Here is a 13,752-nt window from a genome sequence, read left to right as displayed (position 1 = left end):
GTGAAGTGAATCCACGTGTGAAAACACTTTGGGGCAGGGTGAGTGGAAGAGTGTGCGCCTGTCCAGAGGGAACACTCACTTCTTAGGAGCAGCCAGTTATTGCCATATGGAATGTGAGCTGGTGATGCCTGACTTTCCACTGTTTCAAGAGAAACCAGAAACCCAGATTTTTATAGGAAGCTCACTGTTTTCTGTTTTCAATAATCTAAAAAAGCATTGTGTCAGCTTTACAAAACTCACTAGGGCTATGATGGGCTGCAGATGCCAGTCTGTGTGTTCTGAATGCAAATCTCCAGGTCCAGCTGAAATTCTCAAGGAGAGAATATGGTCAGGTCAGGTTTATTCCACTGACTCACTCAGCTGTGGCCATGGTCCACTGTCCACCCAGTGGGTAATGTGATGAAAACTCTCTGAGGAGTGGGTGTGGTGAGAATGTGGTGACGGGCACACTTCACAGAGGAGGTGTAAAGATTGGGGAGGTTCTCCAAGAATTCCTTCTCTGTGGATGACAAGGGCATTGAGAGCAAATGTATCAGGAATTTAGAGAACTTTAAATTTAAGATGGGGCCTTCTCAATTTTACATAAAAATTTGTCTGCAAGTAGGCAGAACAGGGCTGATACATAGGCTTAGATACAGACACACGATTCCAGACACCTTCTCTCTTTTCACACCTCATCTTAACATGTAGACATTGGTCTTCGCGCTTGTCCCCTCCTGGTGGCAAGATGGTTGCAGCTGTGACCATCGTGTCTATGTACCAGGCAAGTAGAAGAAGGATCAAGAACCAAGGGGTGGTCCTTTTTGAAGGATTTACTACAAATTCCCAGCATATTTTCTCTTCCAGCTCATTGACCAGAGCTGCCTTACCTACCCATACATGGGAAATTGGGAAGGCAGATATTTTTATCTTAGCACAAAAAATATCAAGGTTCTGTTCATTGGAAAGGAGAGACTAGACCTGGGCTAGGCAATCAGCAACCTCTGTCACCTCTTCTGATTATGTGCTATGTGCCAGACCCTGGCTAAGTACTGGGGACCCAAGACTGCACAGTAGAAAGATATAGATGTTGTGAAACCCAGTGCAGCTGGGCCTGCTTCCAGAGTGAGAAAATCAGCTCTGATTCTTTACAGCTCCTCAAAGCCTCCCATCCTTCTTGACCTCCCCCCTGATGTCAGTGTGACCCTATCATGGTCCCAATGTAGTGGGCAGAAAGTGTGATTAATGCCAGTAGCAGTTTTAGGAAGCAGCCAAGAGACATTCTAGAGAGAAATATGTAACCAACACATCTGGTTTATAATGTATATTAATCCCTGACATGTAATTTGAGTAATATATGTAAAGCAAAAGTCCAAGTGCTGATTTAGGAGCCTTATTATTACCCTGTCAGCAGAATTCATGTTCTATTTGCACAGTGCTCTGGGTCCAGCATCTCATCTAAGGCAGCAGAAAAGAGGCTTTCTGATGATTGCCAGCTGATGGCAGAGCCCCTGGCCCCTCACCCACTGCTGATGGAGATGGGAGATCAGTCAAGTGCTTAGAGCCTCTGGTAGGGTTGGCAGGAGCTCATCTTGGCGAAGGGAACTTTGAAGCTAGACCAAGTTCCAGATGGGGCTGGGTAGATCTATTCCTACCCTTCAAGGAAAGAAGTCTAGGCAACTGTAGGCTTTGGGGTTCAAAGATAGCTCATGATACTCCCACCATGTGACTTTGGACAAGTTACTTCAGCTCTCTAGCCCCTCAATTTCCCCACCTGTAAAGGAGACTCAGACTAGCACTCAACAGGATGATTCTAAGATTTATATAAAAAACCAAACAAGCAGATATTGATCACTTACTATGGGCCAGGATAGTATTCCAAGTGTTTTTTACATGTATTATGTCATTGACACCTCACAGCAACCTCATGAGGTAGTTACTGTTATGACCCCAAACTTAGTTTTTTTAAAAAGATTTATTTATGTATACAAGAACTGGGGCACAGACCAGAGCTGTGGGGGGTGAGAGGATTCACCAGAGGTAGAGGGGGGAACAGAACAGGCAGACTGACTGAAATATACTGCTGAGGGGAGCGAGACAGGAGAGGTCTGCTATGCCATTTGGGTAATTTTCTGGCTGGGGATTGAACTCGGGCTGCAGTGGCTGCGGATAGCTTCATAGGTTGCGTCTTAACCCCTTGTGCCACCAGAGAGGCCCCCAACTCACCGTTGAAGAAAATGCAACAGCAAGGTGAAGTAGCTTTCTCAAGGTCACACAGCAGAGACTAGCAGAGTTAGGGTTCAAACCCAGACCCCGAGTACATCCTCTGAGGTTGTTCCTCAGCAAAGGGTAATTCTCTAGGTTGGTGAGGTTCAGTAGAACTTTCTGTGATGACGGAAATTGTAGGGTAAGGAAAAAGTATCAGGCTTTTCTGCCCTTCCGCCATTAGGCTAGACAAGGGAACCCTGTGGTCCTGAATGTGTGCCTGATGGCGGGCACCTGAAGTGGGTACACCTGAGCTGAGAGACTGAGTTTATAAGGGTGGCGTCACGGGGACACCAGCAGAAGCCAAGAATGAACAGAAGCCGAGAGAAGAAGAAGAGAAGCTGAAAGAGAGCCAGGGAGAGCCCAGATAGAGTGAAGATTTGCTGGGGGCTGGGAGGACTAACAGCCTCCCGGCCCCCAGTACCCCTGCCTGCTATATGCCTGCTAAATCTAAATAAAAGACCTACAAAACCACTGAGGACTCTGACTCCTCCTTTACCCCATTTTGATGGATCAGAAAATCTGCACTGGCCCTGTCCTGCCTCTACAGAAATGTTTTAAAATTCTGTGCTGTTCAGGGCCTCCCTGATGGCACAGGGTTAAAATTTCAGCACTATCAAGCTATCGCCTGATACTGCAGCATGAGCTCAATCCCCAGCCAGGAAGCTGACTCACATGGCGCAGCAGACCTCTCCCGTCTCACCTGCTGCTCCCCTCAGCAGTGTATTTCAATAAATCCACCTGTTCTGCTCCCCGCTCTGTCTCTGATAAATTCTCTTACCCCTTGCACCTCTGGCCTACACCCCAGTACTTGTATGCATAAATAAATAAAACTAAGTCTTTAAAAAAAAAAGAATGTTGTGCTCTTCAGTACAGTAGCCAACAACCACAAATGGCTATTGAGTTTTCAAAATGTGACTTGCTTAACCAAGGATCTGAGTTTTAAAATTAATTAATTTATTTATTAATTAAAGATTTATTTATTTATGCATACAAGAACTGGGGTATAGGCCAGAGGTAAAGGGGTGAGAAGATTCACCAGAGACAGAGTGGGGAGCAGGACAGGTAGATCTAATGAAATACACTGCTGAGGGAAGCAGCGGGCAAGACAGGAGAAGACTACTGTGCCATGTGGGTCAGCTCCCTGTGCTGCAGTGGCTGGCTATAGCTTGATACTGCTGTGTCTTTAACCCCTGCACCACCAGGGAGGCCTGGATATGATTTGTAAATTTAATATTGTTTTAAATAGTCACTTGTGGCTAGTGACTATTGAATTGGACATGAAGCTCTAGGCTCCCTCACTCACTGTCACCCCTGCTGGAGGGGTTTGAGTCCTACAGTGGCCTGCCAGGTAGGGCTCTGACAATAGAGTTGTTTGAGCTTAACAAGAAAGTTGATAGAGGGCCTCCTGGTGGCGCAGCGGTTGAGCGCTGGATTGCGAAGCTGCCCGCAACCTCTGCGGCGCTGGTTCGATCCCCGGCTGCTCCCCAGCCACCAGAGGAGGGTCCCGCATGGCGTGCAGAACTCTCCTGCCGCCCGCTGCTCCCCTCAGCAGTGTACTTCGGTCCTTCTGCCTGCTCTGCTCCCCGCTCTGGCTCTGGTGAATTCTCTCACCCTCCCGCCCTTCTGACTGTACCCAGTGCTTGTATAAATAAATAAAAATAAATCTTAAAAAAAAAAAAAAAGACTTAACTCTAAAAAAAAAAAAAAAAAGAAAGTTGATAGCTTAGCCCTTTTTGGTACCAATGAGAACATCTGTGGGCAACACTATTCAAAATGCTACTCAGTTAAGATGAGTTGGGGCTCAAGATACCAAGCCTTTCAGAGACCCCCTTTGTAGTGAGCTACAGGATCCTAGATGCTGTCCCAGTCAATGAGATTAGATGATGGACATGACCCCTACCCTCCTGGAATTGGCAGTCTAGTGAGGGAGAAGGATATTAAACAAATGACTGCTCAATTAATTATTTAATAACAATTAATCAAAGTCACACCTGACTGAATGCCAATGTCACAAGTGATAAAGTGGCAGTTAGAAAAAATGTTCTAAGAGCCCTCAGCAGAGAGCAATTATTGTGTCCAGGATTTTAGGAAATGGATTGGTCAGAAAAGAATCCAGGAAGGAGAAGAATCTTAAATTTGGCCTTCAGCAGTTGGAGATTCTAAGGGTAAAGTGTGCGGGGGTGTCATTTCAGACAGAAGTAAAAGTATGGGCATCCTTAGGGTTTAAGTAAAGAGTTTGTTTTTGTTGTTGTTGTTGTTGTTTTTTACTTGCAGTTAATCACAGCCTGACTCATAAACACTTGTAGTCTTGTGTACATATGCTTTAAGTTAACTTATTCTTTTTTGTCAAAATATGTCATTAAAGAGAAGACTCTATAAAGTATTTTCTCTAACATGTATTAACCATGACTGCTATTAAAATTTTATTTTATTTTTTTGTGTCTTTTTTTAAAAAAAGATTGATTGATTTATTTATACATGCACTGGGTACAGCCAGAAGTGCGGGAGGGTGAGAGAATTCACCAGAGCTAGAGCGGGGAGCAGAACAGGCAGAAGGACCGAAGTACACTGCTGAGGGGAGCAGCGGGAGCGGCAGGAGAGGTCTGCGCGCCATGTGGGACTCTCACCCGGAGGCTGGGTATCAAACCGGTGCTGCAGAGGCTGTAGGCATCTTCGCAACCCAGCACTCAACCGCTGTGCCACGGGGTGGTGGGGGGGGGCTGTTATTTAAAAATTAAATCATGCTCTCCCACATATCATCTAAAACCATCTTGTGTCCCACCAGGGAAACATCCCACCTTCTAGAAAGCACTGAGCTTTTCTTCTGATCACAGGGTTCTCTTCTTACTTTTTGCATTTGAGAATTTATGAGGTTCCTGTGCCCAGGCTGGTGCTACATGTCCCCTGCCCTCTGGAGGAGTTAACAAACAGCATTCCTGTGCTGTGCACAGGACAGTTAACATTCATGGGAGGTGACCTGTGTCAGGACTATGAAGTGTCTTAGAGTTTGCTCTGCTCGCAAGCTGATAAGCTAGACTGCTTTGTGGTGCTGGCAGAAGACAGATTTCTGGGGCAGAGACAGGGACTGTACCTGTCACAGAGGAAGTGCATCTAGACTGTAAGACTTATGCAGATTTCCCATGTCTCCCAAATCCCAGGGAGGTGATGCAGGTGGGCCTGCATACACCTGCATGGAGAATCTACTGTTTTTGTAGGAACAAAGCTGCTTCCTGTCTGGGGAAGACATTACTTCATCATCAAGGTTGCTTGCTACAAACACAATTGTGACAAATGGCCTGGGAAAGGGGCAGTCAGGGATTGCCTTCCTGGCATAGCCAGCAAGGACCTGCACAAATATTTTCGCAGAGCCTCTGGGGGACTGCTTCTCCCAAGAAACCACACCCGTGGATATCCTGGCTGTAAGCTCTGTGATTCAGGTCAGATAGGCTGGGCTGGAATTCCATATTCTCTCCCTCACTCCTGAAGGTGTAGCAGAAAGTCAGCAAAGGAGATCAGAATTACATCAGGTTCATCCTGATTTCACTTAAATCAGTAATAGCAAAAGGTTAAATGTTTGCTAACTTCAGGTGTGTAACTTTTATTAATAAAATAATCCAACGTTGCTGGGCTTCACCAGCCTTCACATTTAACCCTTTGAACTCTGCTGTCCCCTCTCAACGGACATCGGAATTCTAGCATATCACTCGGATGTCCCCTCTCAGGGGACATTGCAATTTATTAGTGATTACGGGGAATTGAGTTATTTCAACGCAACTTTTTGAGACATGCATGTTTCCCTGAAGTTTTATCTTGAAATGGCACAAGAAATTAAATCAAAATATCATAAAATTACTAAGATATATACAAGAAATGTCAGCGGGTTTTGTGTCAGACGAGAACATGAGATGCGTGCTCACGACGGTCCGAGGACTTCGCGACACCACTTGGAAAGAGCAATAAGGGGAGTTTGTAGAAGAAAGGTCGGTTTTCGAACATAGAGCGCACTGTATAGTGAGATATATAATTACAAATAAACAAGTCTACATCTGAAGGAAAAGATTTTCAAAGCTGAGCTCATTTTTTTTTTTTTTAATAGAGGCATATTTTATTTATTTATTTATTTATTTGTTTTGTTTATACAAGCACTGGGTACAGTCAGAAGCGCGGGAGGGTGAGAGAATTTACCAGAGCCAGAGCAGGGAGCAGAGCAGGCAGAAGGACCGAAGAACACTGCTGAGGGGAGCAGCGGGCGGCAGGAGAGGTTTGCTTGCCAAGTGGGACCCTCCTCTGGTGGCTGGGGAGCAGCCGGGGATTGAACCAGCGCCGCAGAGGCTGCGGGCAGCTTCGCAACCCAGTGCTCTACCGCTGCACCACCGGGGAGGCCCAAAGCTAAGCTCATTTTGGTTTGAAGCTTCGAGCAGTGCACATAGATCTAACGAGGAGAAAATCGGAAAAGTGATTCTTTTCTTAGTGAATAAATTGTTTGGTGAAAGCTATTTTGGTAAATATCATCTTGTCAGTTAGTAATAACAATTAGAAATTTTCAACCCATGCATTTATTCATATTTTTTATTAGAACAATGGCAAAGCTTCCAACCACGAATGAGTCTCATGACACAAGTAGTAGTGAAGATGAGCTCCAGATAGACCTCTATACAGACATGTCAAACATGCACTAATCAGCCTGCAATGCATATTGGGGAGTGTTACAAAACTTATCATACTGTACAAAATTATAAACAATAAAATATTGTTTTTTTGCAAATATACATTCCTCGATGTCACCCAATTCATATAAGTCCAATATCATTATAATACGTTACTTGGTTCCAAAATTATACTAAATAATACGAGGGTCTGTAAATGCACGTTTCCGCCGCAAAGTAGCGTCAAGTACCTGGTAGCCAATGTCCAGAATGGTTCGGAGTGCAAAGGGTTAAGGGAAAGCAAATAGGGTAAGTGCTAAGGAGACATGGGTGGGGCTCTGGCAATTGGCTACAGATATTTTTTCCTTCCTCTAAACCAAGATATCCTGGGGTTTCCCCACTTTACCACCAAATCGGTGGGAAGGGCGGGTGGTCTATGTATCAGTCACATGCTGTCCCCTGGCCTCTTAGGTAACAGTCCCAGAGGACATTACAAGAAACTATGTGTGGCCTGGTTGACAACCAGATGCCACCTTGAATGGGGGAGGGGCAGAGCACAGAAAGATGAGCCTAAATACTTACCTATGTGGTGAGACTGTTTTAAACTGGGAGAGACTAAGTTTCTGTTATCCACCAGGTTTATATTTTTCTCTCTTAATAAAAGGGGAGACACAAGAAAAAATTTTAAAAATTCCCACTTATAGAAAATAAAAAACTATACATTTTTTGCACCTGTAAGTTGAGTTGTAATGGTAGATTTAAGTTTTCCCAGGAATACAATCTCCACAATGACAGAAACTTTCCCTGCTTCGATCATTGATATATTTGTAGCACGTGTGCTATGTGTGCTATGCAGGGTACATGAAGATGCACATCAATATTTGTTGAGTGAATATATGCATTGTATTTCCTTCCCATTCAAGACCTAAGTCATTTAATTTCAATTAGCTTATTGAAGTTTCACCCAGAGCTAGGCAGGAGTGCGAGTATATTCTCTTTGGCAATTAACTGCTTTAGTAGTGGAGGGAGTAGGTGTGAAGGAGCACTCTCTGCACCCCACACAAGTCTGGCTGGCTTGGTAGAAAATGGGGAGGCTGTCAGAGCACTGGCTGATGAGTGAAGGGCTGTGTGTGTCCCTTCAGGCCCTCTTAATCAGCATAAATGATGGCTGGGCTGTCCTACCCTGCAGCGATGTTTCTCCAAGGCTTATTATGATCAGGGATGAGCAGTGTTCTGCAATCAGTTATGCCCCAATGTCAAGGAGTAGAGCTGAATCCTAGGTCCAGCTAGACTCTTTTCTGTCTAGTTGGGTGACTTTGGGTGACTTCCTGAGATACAACAAATAAGAACATGCATTTTATAGGGAGGAAATTGGAGCTTATACTTGAGGAGCTTGCCCAGTGAGAGGTAGAATTAGGGCTCATACTGAAGCTTAATTATTAGATTTCTGACTACTGGGAGGTCCAGGATCCCGGCTAAGACTTATCAGTGGGTGCGCTGTCTTTAACCCCTGCACAACCAGGGAGGCCCTACAACCGCTGTTTTATTTTATTTTTTAAAGATTTATTTTATTTATGCATACAAGAATTGGGGTACAGGCCAAAGAGATGGGAGGGGTGAGAAAATTCATCAGAGACAGAGTGGGGAACAGAACAGGCAGATTGACTGAAGTACACTGCTAAGGGGAACAGCAGGCGAATCAGGAGAGGTCTGCTGTGCCATGTGGGTAGCTCCCTAGCCAGGAATCGAACTCATGCTGCAGTGACTTGAATAGCTTCATAGGTTGTGTCTTAACCCCTTGCGCCACTAGGGAGGCCCCAACCCGTTTTAATGCCAAGCCTGTAACTTCTTCAAAGACATCTTCCTTCTTTATTTGTTCCTTCTCCAGGTCCTACTGATTCTTCCACATCATCGCTCCCTCATCTGTCCTTCCTCTTCACTCGCTTGCCTTTCTTATCTGCCTTCATTTTTTGCTTCCATTATATCTGCTAGGTTTCTCCATTCTTCACTCCCTCAAATTCATCTTCCTAATTTCGGTATGGGTAGCTCCACAAACATTATTGTCAAATCGCTGAAGAGGAATTTTCCCATTCAAGTTGAATTCAGAGGACAGAATTAATTCCATTGGCCAGAAGAGGAAATGGTTGAATGTATGCCTCTGGTTCAGATGGCCATGGGTTCAAAACCTGGTTTCTTCACCTACTGTCCATTAGACATTGACCACATCACATTTTCTTCTTTGTGGAATGGGGACAAAACGAACTCACCTTATAGGAATGCTTGGAAAATGAAAAATGCAGTTGAGCCAGATTACTTTTTTAGGTTCTTCATACATTTTATCATTTTAAAGCAGGGGGCAGGCCACACAGGACATTATAGTCTGTGAACATAATCCCCAGCGCCAGCAGGGAAGATTATCACCTGCACAGGCAAGTTTTATAACTGAGGCTATGAACATAGGGGTGTGAGTGCCTCGACTTGCCTGAGGGTGGGGTTGAAGAGAGGTCAGAGAAGACCTCTCAGAGGAGGTGAGCTGAGCTTTGAAAGCCGAACCAGGGGTATTTAGGCAGAAGGGGAGGAGAATCCAAACAGAATGCCGCTCCAGAAGAGGGTGCCTGAGATTGTGATGTATTCAAGCAAACATGGTAAGGCTGGTACACAGTGAAGGAGGTGAGGATCCAGGGAGTATCCAGAAACCGGAGAGGTTGGCAGAGATTTATTAATTGGTTGGTTGGTTGACTGACTGACTGACTGATTCATTCATTCATTCATTCAAGTGTTTATCGAACACTAGGTCTGTACTAGACATCGCACTAGATCTGGGAAGTAGATGTACACAACAATGAGAAATCCCTGGTCTCATGAAATTTACCTTTTGGTGGAGACAGACAAAAGCACATAAACAGCAAATGCCATGAAGGAAATGAGTAAGAGGCCAAGTAACTAGAGAACAGCTTTAAACCACGTTTAGGGGAAGCCTCTCCAGGGAGGTGATATTTAAACAACGACCTGAGGCACAAGAAGGAACCAGTTAGACGTTCCAGGCCTGCGCCCTGCTTGCAGTGTCACTATATATATCTCTAATTTGATTTCTCTTCCTTTATAACCGAGACACGAAGGTCATCACAAGACACAAGCGGAGGTATAATTGCTGGTCTGGCAGAGTTAAGTCCATTCAAAGTCTGCCAGGTTCTTGGGCATCCCGTCTCTTAGGCAGATTCTGGGTAAAACCAAGTGAAAAACACAATCACGGTATCACAGGTCGGGCGACGCATGGAAAATACGATCAGTCTCCAGCCTTCAGCTTACTCTATATCCGAGGGCTGAAGGGCCATCATCCTTCCCAGTGTGCTCTTGGAAGACCTCTTCAGCTGTTCGATGGAGGTCGGAGCACTGATTTAGGTGAGAGTTTCTGGCAGGAGAAGTAATTAGGAGCAAGGCTCTCCAGCCAGGTCAAGTTATAAAACATTTTCTGCACCCCAGAAGGGTAAAAACCCTTTTTTAAAAGGTGGGAGTGGCACCTCCTCGTGAGATTCAGCCTCTCCGCCAGTGCCGCCCAGGCAGCAGCAGCGACCTCAGTCCAGGGCACGCTCTGGGGTCCCTGAAAGCGAAAGGACCGCCGTTTCCTGCCGGGTCCCCGCCGTCGCGCTCGCGCCCCGCCCCCGGCGGATTTGTTTGGGCCCCAGCTCCAGGCCCCGCCCACCTCGGGCGCCACCCGCGAGACTCCCTAGGGCCACACCCCCTTCCGGCTCTTCCTCCGAGTGGCCGCTTTCGGGCCCCCTCCTCGCCGCTCCGCTTCCGGGCCCGCCTCCCATCCAGCGTCAGTCTTCCCGCCCCTTCAGGGCGCCTCTTCAGGCCCGCCTTCCGCCCTCACCTCTTGGGGCCTCGCCCGGGCTTGCCCACCCCGCTGGCTCCTCCTCCCGGCGCGGCCTCGCTTGAGCCCCGCCCACATCCCGCCTCTCAGGCGCGCCTCGGCTCGCGCTCGCCGAGGCCGCCGCGGTCTTCCACGGGAGTCCTCCGCGCCTCTCCCGCACCCTCCTCCGCTCGCGCCCGCCCCGCCCTCGGCTCCTCAGGGGCGTACGCGGGTCTCCCGGCCCACCCCCAGCCCCGCCTCCGCGGGCCCCCGCCTCAGCCCCTCCTCCCCGTCAGGCACCGCCTCGGCTCCCCGTCCCTCCTCTCCGCCGAGGCTCTGGGCCTTTCCAAAGCCGGGCTGACGGCGGGGGGAGCCCAGGCGCCAGGCGAGCCCGACTGTGGCGGGGCGGGGCTGACGGCTCCCCGCGCTCGCGTCGCCGTGTCCTTCCCGGGAGGCCCGGGCGGGGGCCAGGGAAGGCCGGGGCCGGGGCCGGGGCGGCGGGCGGGGCCGAGCTGAGGGTGGCCAGCCCGGGCGCCCCCACCCCGCGCGCCTGAGTGGTGCCGGCCGAGGGAAGGACTAGCGGCTGCGGGGCTCGGGCCGCTGTCAGTGCGGCTGGGCGCGCGAGCGGCGCGGGCGCGGGCGCGGGGCGGGCAGAGCCGGGAGAAGCTGAGGGGGCGGTAGCGGCGGCGGGGGCGACTCCCGCGCGTGTGCTCAGCTCTTCACGCCGCGGCCGGGGCCGCCCTCTTCCTCCCTCTCCGCCTCCCTCCCGTCCCCGGGGCCGCGGCACCGCCTCCTTCCGCGCGGCGCGGCTTCCTCCGGACCGTTCGGCGCGGGTGAGTGGGGCAGCGGCGCCTCGGGGGGTGTGGGCGAGGGGTTCCTGTCCCCTTTCGGTCGTCCACCCCTTCGCGTCGGCCGCTGCCTATTTTTAGAAACTCTTTTTTTCCGCCATTCGGGGACTCCGGGGAGTCCGAGTAACTCCCGGCCCCTCCCCCGCGCCTTCCCCCCGCCCGGGCCCGCCGCTCGGGTCGCCCGCCCGCGGAGCCGCGCCGCGCCCGGCCGCCCCGCGCTCCCTGCCGCCCGCTCCCGCGGCCCGGGCCTGGGCCAGGAGTTGGCGGGGTGGGCCCGCGCCCGCTCGGAAGTTGGAGTCTTTGTGCTCGCGCCCCGCCCCGCCCGGCGAGGGGAGGAGAGTGGGGAGCCGAGGCCGCGCCGGGGAGGCCTCGGGCGGCCGGGCCGGGGCTCGGGCCCCCACCTCGGGCTCCTTCCTCCTCTTCCTCCCGGGCCGGGTCTGCGAGATCCCGGAGGCGCGCAAAACTGGTTTTGCCTCGCTCCCCGCGGGCCTGAGCGTTTCCTCGGCCCCCACCTCTGCCGATCCTGGGCTCCTGGCACACCTCGGGCTCGGAGAGGAACAACAGGCCCTCGAGCTGGGGCCGTGTTCGCGCCGCACGCCGCCCCGGGAGCGGCAGAGCCTCAGTTTGCCTCTCCGTGAAACGGGAAAGAAAGTCACCTTAAGGGTGTTTGTGGGTTCAGGGAGGGAACTGCTAGGTAACAGAAGTGTTTAATGCCAACAGGTAACATTTAATGAGACTTGACTCGGGAACTTCTTAAGCCTTATTTCGTTAATGCTCACGACGGTCTTTGGGGTTATCCCTATTTACAAGAGCAGGTACCAGGGTGCAGAGAGGTCAAGTACTTTGTTCCAAGTCACAGTTAGTAACCACAGAAAGGTAAAGCTGCAGTGCTAGTACCTATTATTTCTTGTGATCTTGCGTAATCTCTTAGTGCAGGGGGGATATTGACTTTCCCCTTGGGTCGCAACGTTTGCTAGAGACGTAACTTAGTTCTCCCAGACTCCTGGGCCAGTGTCCCGCTGCTCAGTGGTTGAAATCCCATTTTGGGGCTGTGGATGTCAGAGGGAAAGAAGGTACAGATGAATTTCTTTTTGCTAGTATTGTCGTTAGAAGTTGATGGCTGCTGGGGACAGCTCAGGCACCACTGAAGTTCCCTGGGGTTTTGGCTCTAGGAAGACTTAAAGTCTTAGGGCCATCCTTTATTTTGTTAATGGTATTTTCCTCTCCCCCTCCCCCAACCTTGCTTGTTCTTTATGGTCTTTAGATTTGTACATTCTAGTTGGGGAGGTAGGAGGCCAGGAAGTGGCTCAAGTCAACCCTTCAGCTACTTGCTTTCAAATAAGGTCTTATTTTTCCTATTTTCAGATAAGGCCCAGAGGGGTAAAAGCAAACTAAAATTAACTTTGGCAAATGCTCTAGTTTTCCAACGTATTGGATCCCTGGTGTAGGGAGTGTCTAAAAATTAGGGAGGGGAGTTCCTGGGCCAGGTCTTAAGAAGTGGTCTGATGTTTGCATTAGTTCTTCCAAGTCTCCCCAAGATTCTGAATTTGGGAGCTGTGGTATGTTGCAGTTGGGAGGCCTCCTTACCATTTAGTTCAACTTCCTTACCTGCCTTTCTTGCCTGTTCTATAAATTGCACCTTGGAAAGGGGAAGTAAGTTTTCTAACTTTTCTGCCTTAGTGACAGAATTAGAAGTAGAATTCCTAGTTGTCTTCCTCCCAGGCCAGTAATATTTTTATTTCTACCATGTCTTGTCACCTTGTGAAAGGGCACAGAACTACTTATCCAGACCTTAAGACCAGGAATTTGAGTAAATTGAAATCACCAGGAAGCTGTGTAGTCCCAGCCACTCTCTACAGCTCACCTTCTGTGCGCAGGTGTACCCGTTCTCATAAATTACCATTTTTATTGTATAGTACCTTACGGTTTATAGTACTCTTCCATAACCATTATCTGATTTCATTTCTAATTCAGTTCTGTGAAGGAGTTCTAGAGCTTGGTTTATACCTCCTTCTTGCAGCTATAATTGAGAATGGAGACACAGCAAGGCTATAGTACTTGCCTACTTAGATCACCAAATTAACAAGTAGTGAGAACAGATAACCTCTCGTGGGCAGAGGATTTTATGTGGCATCATAGAGCCACCGTTTCCTTATCT

General features: G+C 49.0%; 1 protein-coding gene across 4 annotated transcripts in view; it reads left to right on the top strand.

The window, feature by feature from the left end:
• The first annotated feature begins 11,462 nt into the window (after positions 1–11,462).
• RALY (RALY heterogeneous nuclear ribonucleoprotein) overlaps positions 11,463–13,752 on the top strand; it is an 81,971-nt gene continuing 79,681 nt past the window's right edge. The window contains exon 1 of one of the 4 annotated variants that reach the window (XM_054697007.1): positions 11,463–11,579. The gene's annotated coding sequence lies outside the window, so the exon portion shown is untranslated. Of the gene's footprint in view, positions 11,580–12,202; positions 12,315–13,752 lie in introns of those variants that run through there. The other 3 variants (XM_037496702.2, XM_037496712.2, XM_054697004.1) reach the window with 3 other exon arrangements.

The sequence above is a fragment of the Talpa occidentalis genome, unplaced genomic scaffold (assembly GCF_014898055.3).
Source record: "Talpa occidentalis isolate TD23 unplaced genomic scaffold, MPIMG_talOcc4v2.1 talOcc4.10, whole genome shotgun sequence".
NCBI classification, from domain to species: domain Eukaryota; kingdom Metazoa; phylum Chordata; class Mammalia; order Eulipotyphla; family Talpidae; genus Talpa; species Talpa occidentalis.
Note: the sequence above shows the minus strand (reverse complement) of the source record. Positions and strands in the feature narration are given on the sequence as shown.